The sequence below is a fragment of the Chenopodium album genome, chromosome 5 (genome assembly GCF_948465745.1).
Source record: "Chenopodium album chromosome 5, dcCheAlbu1.1, whole genome shotgun sequence".
NCBI lineage: Eukaryota > Viridiplantae > Streptophyta > Magnoliopsida > Caryophyllales > Amaranthaceae > Chenopodium > Chenopodium album.
Genome location: NC_137838.1, coordinates 62,192,288 through 62,199,884, shown reverse-complemented (window position 1 = coordinate 62,199,884; position 7,597 = coordinate 62,192,288). Strand labels below are relative to the sequence as shown.

The 7,597-nt window shown below is 36.2% G+C and overlaps 1 non-coding gene across 1 annotated transcript; it reads right to left on the bottom strand.

The window, feature by feature from the left end:
- Positions 1-699: 699 nt before the first annotated feature.
- On the bottom strand, positions 700-806 carry LOC145633330 (small nucleolar RNA R71). Its single transcript, XR_014112662.1, has one exon. It is a non-coding gene; the product is annotated as a small nucleolar RNA R71 (small nucleolar RNA).
- Positions 807-7,597: the final 6,791 nt, after the last annotated feature.

Sequence of the window (7,597 nt, the reverse complement as noted above, 5' to 3'; positions counted from 1 at the left end):
AACCATAGTCTCTTGGGATCCGACCCTTGCTTGCCTGTCTACATAGTAGTGGTATAGTTAGGTTTATTTTTGTTAGGCACGCGACACACTTATCGAATTTTGGCGCCGTTGCCGGGGACTAACGGTTTCATTCTAGTTATTTGTGTTTCGTTTTTACTAAGCATATATTTTGTTTCTTCGACTATTGTTCCTTGTGTCTTTTATATCCCGTTTTAGTTTATTTGTTGCATGCAAACTTGAAGTTCAATTTCAGATGATTTAACACCTTTTAATTCTAAGATCGAAGCTACTGCAAGAAGACGAAGAGGTAGAATAAGGAGAAATCAAAATACAAGAAACATGGTTGATCCAGGAATAAAATATCTTTTGGAGTATGGTATTCTGTATACAACAATCGGATTCCTCTCCAGTATTGTTAGACCACCTGTCACTGCTCAGAGTTTCGAGTTGAAGCCCCAATTCATACACGGGCTCGCCGAATGATTGCCCTGTGACTCATATTGATAGTTTCTTGGAGAAGTGTGATACCATGAAGCTCAATGGTGTCAATGATGATGCTATTAGACTACGCCTTTTCCCCTTTTCACTACGTGATAAAGCAAGGGAGTAGTTACGAGATGAAGGTATTGGTTCCTTTGATACGTGGGACAAGCTTGCTAAGGCCTTCCTAGTTAAATTCTTGGGGCAAGAGAAACCGCAAAATTAAGGAACGAGCTATCTACCTTCCATCAATCTAATGACGAATCCCTATATGAGGCATAGAGAAGGTTTAAGCGATTGCAGAGACAATGCCCTCACCATGGTATTCCAGAGAGGATGTTGATCCAAAAGTTCTATAATGGTTTGACCCATGAGTTTTGCATATACATTGATGCTGCGTCTAGAGGTTCCATCATGACAAAGAACCTAACCGATGCGAAGGATTTGATTGAGAAGATGGCGGCTAATGATAATTACCATCCAAGGGGACGAAATGCTGTCAACATAGGTAATAAACATGATGTTGATGCTCTAACCATGTTGACTAGTTCTGTGCAGGCACTAACTCAAAAAGTCAATCAACTCCAAGTTGAGTCCCCTCGACCCTCGATGGAAACTGTCAGATGTGTGGATTGCAAGGCCATAATGCGCGGGAGTGTCAACCCAATTATGATGGAATGACAATTGAGAAAACTAATGCTTTCTATACCAGGACCTCCACAAGGCCATTTGATGAAGGGTGGAGAAATCATCTAGGGCTCTCATACAAGAACACTCAAGCTATAGCAAATCCTCCACCACCACTAGCTTTTCAAGCAAGGGCACCTTTCAATCATCATCCCATGCACCAACCACCACCTCAATCTTCAAATCTTGAATCCATTATGGAGACTTTTGCTACTTCCCAACATCAACAATAAGAGCTTATATCAAAACAATTTGAGTTGCAAGCAAAGCAGAATGAATATTTTGAAAACTCGATCCAGCTGCTTGTTGCTCAAAATAAGAGGACAGAAACTCATCTTTCTCACTATCATAGTAAGTGATTCATCTATCAACTCTTCAAGATCAAGCAAAAGTCCAAACGAAACAATGTAATGCAATTTTCATGAAGAGAGATAAATTGACTACGGGGGGATTAGAGGAGAAAGTGTGCAATATGGAGTCGAAAACAGAAATGCGTGAGAATGAAGGTCCCAAATATGTTGCTCCACAAGCCTATAAGGAACCAATGCCTTTCCCGCAAAGGTTATCAAAAGCCGTGCTCGATAAGCATTTTGGGAAGTATTCGAAGACTCTTAAAAAGGTATATGCTACTATCCCTTTTTCTGATCTTGTGATTCAAATGCCTCAATTTGCAAAATTTGTGAAAGGAATTCTAGATCATAATCATAAATATTAGGAACTAGAAAATGTAGTAGTAAAGGAGAAAAGCTCAAATATTTTACAGAAGAGCCTACCACCTAAGTTGCATGACCCTGGTAGTTTTACTATTCCTTGCAAGATAAACGAAACATCTTTTGATAGGGTCTTGTGTGATTTAGGTGCTAGTGTTAATTTAATGCCTTCTTCTTTGTATGAAAAATTAGGTATGAAAAAACTTAAACCGTCCCCCATATCTCTTTAAATGGCTGATAGAATTGTTAGACTCCCTAAAGGTGTAGTTGAAGATGTATTAGTTGGGATTGGTGAACTTGTTTTTTGTTGACTTTGTTGTAGTGGATATGAAAGAAGATCTAAAGATCCCACTTATCTTTGGTCGTCCTATTCTTGCTACAAGTCAAGCTTTAATAGATGTTCCTAAAGGACAAGTGACCATAAGAGCTCAGGATAAACAAGTTGTGTTTAAGCTTTTTAATGACCACAATTTTACTCTTGATGGTGGTACTTGTTAGAGAATTGATGCTACTAACCCTTTGGTTGATAAGTGTGTCTCTAATAGGAATCCTGTGAGCAAAAAGGACAATATTCCACCACATGATGGATTTAGTTACATGAAGGTCAATTCGGATATAAGGCTCATCAACTCTAATTTGAAAGAGTCGTTTGGAGGCGTTTATATTAATGAAAAATACCATGGAGTATCTTCCGTGTGTGGTGACCCAGGTTGATCTACTAAAGAAGGGTCGAGCTAAAGACCTTAAACAAGCGCTAAATGGGAGGCAACCCATTTCCTTTTTTTATTTTTTATTTTTTTTTGTTTTTTTCCCCTTTATTTTCTTTTTTATTGTTTTTATTTCTTTTTAGTGTCTTGGGGATATGATGCGACGTTATTTTGAGGGCGGTCCCAGTTTCTCCCTTAGGTATGATTCCTCCTCTGCTAGTAGGGCCTAGTTTTCTTTTTCCCTTGCTTGTTATTAATCGATATATGTTCACATTGAGGACAATGTGAAGTTTAGCTTGGGGGAGGGATTACTTTTTGCTTTGGGTTGTTTATTTAGTGTCTTTATACAACTATGCCTCGATGATGATATGTAATATATGTGTGATTTTACAAATTGAAAAACTTGTTTTTGAAAACCCATTCACTGATTGGCTTGGAATTGAACTTGTTTGTGGCTAGAATGGTCTCCCTGCTTGACCAATATGGATAGCTTGAGTACCTATGTGAGCTTTTGGGCCATTGTTGAATGGTACATCTTATTTCATCCATTCTTTTCATGTGTGTTAGATTTTCCTTCTTGTAATTTGATTCTTGGATTTGCTTTGCGATTATTTGAGACTTATGATGCAATGTGGAAGAGTGATTGAAGTTCCTTTTAGATAATTAGAACCAAAACTTCTTAGGTGCTTGATGCTTATTCTATTTTCTTTTTATTTTACATTAACTCTTAGGATGAACCAATTTGAGCCATGATTCCCCTTCTTTGATGCCTTAGAGCCTTTTATAGGTTTATTTGATGCAGAATCAATGTATTATTTATGCCCTATTAAGTTGTGTTAAAAAAAGTTAGAAAAAAAGAGCAAAAAAAATGAAAAATTCAGAAAAATAAGTTTGTTGATGCTCTAAGTTTCAAAAAAAAAAAAAAAAAAAAAAGTTGAAAAAAAGAGAGAAATTAAAAAAAGATGAGCAAATGAGAAAATGTGAAAATTTCATGAGAATTCGAGTAGGAAATTCATGAAGAAGTAATAAAGGCAATATTTGTCATAGACATCTATGTTTTCTTGTGAAGAAAAGTGAGAATAAGGGCATGCTTGTAAGTAGTGCGGAGGAAATAAGGTTGGTTTGAACCCGACATTTGGATATGTAGTGGGATTAGGATTTTTGTTATTTTTTAGCACCACATTCCCAAATGACGTCGTCTAACCCCATATTTAACAAAGCCTACCCTTATTTAGGATCTCATGACTTCCGTATTTGCATCATCTTTTTACAAGTGGAAAAAATCTATAAGCAAATCTAAAGAGGACAATTGCATGAAGTCGACACGCATAATTGCAATTAGGATGAGTGATTTCTTATTCTAACCCTTGTAAACACATGAGTGACTTGTTTGTTTCATTTGCACAACTAAAGTGAGATGCTATTCATAAATGACTGAGTTGGTTGGGGGAGATGTGTGGAAAGATCAGTTGTCAATTTCGAGTGCATGACGTTTATGGTGGTTTTATAATCAGTGACTTGCATTTCTTGTTTTCACTTGGTTTTTATTCATTAGCACATATATTCTTACTTAAGGGGCTATCTCACTCTTCTTGTGTTTCATGGTTCAATTCTTGATGACAAGCATTGGTCTAGCTTGGGGGAGTTAAATAAGTCGTGTATAATACGTGTTTTTAGAGTTTATTTAGGCAGTTTTCGAGTCTAGATTAGTTGTTCATAGCTTATTTTGGCTTGATTTGGTTTAGTTGTGATCATACGATGCTTTTATGGGTAGATTTTTTTGTTTTTGACGTATTTCAGGATTTAACGAAGATTTTTGGATGTTTTACGGAGTTGTGGATTGTGATCATAGCTTGCAATTCACCAAGAAAACCAAAGTTTGAAGTTGAATTCACTTAAGGGTAATTTTCAGCCAGACACGCCCATGTCACTTAGAGACATGGGCATGTTAGTGTGTTTTGAGAAGGCAGAAAGTTGGAAGTTGAAGTTTCATATGAGGCATGCCCATGTTCATTTGAGGCACGCCCATGTCGAGTCGAGTGTTTCGAGCTAGCAGCTACATGCTAAGGGAAGGATGTCCATGTTGAATGCGGGCATGCCCATGCCTTGTCGAGTGAAGTTGGCCTAGCGAGACACGCCCATGTCAGAATTTGACATGCCCATGTCTCGCTGGAGATTGAAGAAAAATTGATTTTGACTTTAGGAACGGGCATGTCTTGTGTGACATGCCCATGCCTGGACGAATTTAGTCGGTTTTAATCCGATTTCTTTCCTTATTCTATCCTATCTTTTAGCCTTCTTATAAATAATCTTAAGCATTATAATTTCATTATCTATCATCTTAGAACCCTAGTTTTTTCTCTAGACTTTATTTTTATTGTAATTCAAGATTATGCACTCAAGTTTCTTCATTTATCTCTCATAATTCAAGATTTTGTATTTTCATATTATTTTTTAATTCCTTTTATTATTAATTATGTTTTCTTTAATTCTTGTTATTGTTTTCCTTAATATGTGCGAGTAGTTTCCCTATTCCAAGATCTAGCGAAACCCGAATATGATTGATGCAAGAGTTAATTCTTTAAATTCTCTAATGATAATTGCAATTGATATGCTTAATTGATTATGCTCATGCCAATACTATATTAGGGATGATTGGTATTGTTATTAATCCATTGTTTTAATCGCAACGGGAGTGTGGTTTTGACGAATTTTAATAAATCAATTAAGGGTTTGAAGTTCATCACGGGAGTAGTTGAATGGATGATTAGGAAGTTAGAGTAATGTGCTTAAGGTCTTAAATTTACATGATTCCACGGAAGTAGGCTTGATTGTAATTAGAGAAGCCATTGATAACTCGGCTGATACCATTGGTACTATTCAGGGATTACTTTTCCTCTTTAATCATTTGAATTATGTGTTAGGGGTAGAACGACTATTGCATTAATTGTATTCGTGGTGATGCTTGATCTTGGATGTTTTTAGCATTGATTTGTCATATTGTTTAGATTTAATCGTTTTAATTAGTTCTTTAGATATTGATTCTTAATTATTTGAATTGGTTACTTGCTTAGTAATTGCTTGAGTCGATTTAATTAGTTGAACCATAGTCTCTTGGGATCCGACCCTTGCTTCCCTGTTTACATAGTAGTGGTATAGTTAGGTTTATTTTTGTTAGGCACACGACACACCTATCAGAATTGGTACTTGAAATCACGCCTAATAAGATAATTAATAATTTGACTTAAGCTAATATTATTTTAATTCAAGTGATCGCTAACAATAGATTTATTTGTGTTTTAATAATCAACCAACATAGATTAAATATGCTTTAGATTAATTTATTGAATGTATGTTGACGGAAAACCAACATGAATATGATAAGAATATAGTAGAGGCTAATTTAGGGCAAGTTCAATCTCTTTTAGGTTGGATTCATACCATCATCCCCAAATATCCATTCATGATTCTGAACCACTATTGAGTTAGCGATATCTATGATCGTGAATGGGATGTAGCTTTCACACATGTGAACGGTTTACAAGTTCCTAAAACTTGTTGGAGATTCTTTTGCTCTAGCTTCTTTCCCTTTGGACGCCACTATGCTTAAATGCATGATCATTGTGGGGCTCAAAGTTAAGTTTGAATTTGGCCGTTTTAAACCAAATTCGAGGTGAAAAATCAAGGCCATTTTTGGTTTAAAAAGTATGTTTTTTTTTTATTTATTTTTTTTTTTATTTTATAAATTTCCTTCTTTTTTCCAATTTTTTTTATTAAGTTAATTATTGTGGTTGTGATTATTTAATGGTTGTGGTTGTTATTTTTGGGTGGTTTTAGATGGGTGGGTTTAAGTGGTTGTTCGGCCAGATTGTTTGGTTAAGGTTGCAGATTTGGGTTTAGGGTTAGGAATGTAAATCTTGGTTAGGTCTGGGGGTTAAGGTGGTGTTTGGCTTAGGGTTAAGAATGCAGATTTGGGGACTAGGGTTAGGTCGTGTATGGTAGGGGATTAAGGCGGTGGCGGGGGCTGGTAACGGTAGGGGTTGTGGGGAATAACTTGTGGTTTTTTTTTTTATTGTGGTGGCGGCGTCTGGTGGCGGTTGATGGCAGTACTGTTGGTGGTGTAGGCGTCGCTCGAAGTGCGCCTACGTTAAAGCATGTGGTGAATATGCTTGGCACTCATAGGAAGTGGGAATTGACATATACGATTAGGGACAAGGAAAGTAGGGAGCCGCCAACAAGTTTTTAAGGAACTTGTAAACCGTTCACGGATCATAAAAGGCAACCACGATAAGGGACAACGATAGGCAACAACGATTGACCCGTGAAGGTTACACCCCATTCATAATCCATGAGATTACTAACTCCATATGGTTCAGAACCACGAAAGGAGGATCGGGGATGATGGTACGAAGTGAGTCATGGAGTCACATTCGCCCGTATTGGCCTCTACTCGATTCTTATGGTGAAAAGTGATTCCTGCGATCTCAAAGGCATACAAACAAAATATTCAATTTGCTCCAAACTATTATTTTACTAAATTGGTTTAATATTAATGCACACATAATTCTACAATATTGGTGATCACTTCAATTAATAATAAGATTAAAAAGGAACCTAAACCGGTTGTCCAAATTATCTTATTAGGCGTGATTTTCAATTACATATTCCCTTTAATATGCAATATGGTGATCAATAAATAATAATAGAATAAACCAAATTGATCACAATTCCAACAACATAAAATCGTTAGAAAAATAATAAAAATAAAAGGAGCATGATCCTTACTTTGATTCTATTTGTTTGAAACTAGAAAATAATAAACGAGTTAGTAACTTCAAGGAAATAAATAAACAATAATTAAATTAAATTAAATTAAATAAAGTTGATTTTGGGGCCAAACCCTCAAACAGTTCTACCTTTCACGCCTTGGCTTAAGGACAGAACCTCGAGTAAAATATGGACTCCTTTGAGTGCTTGAAGAAAGAATTTTGAAGTGAAAAGGGTAGGCTAGTG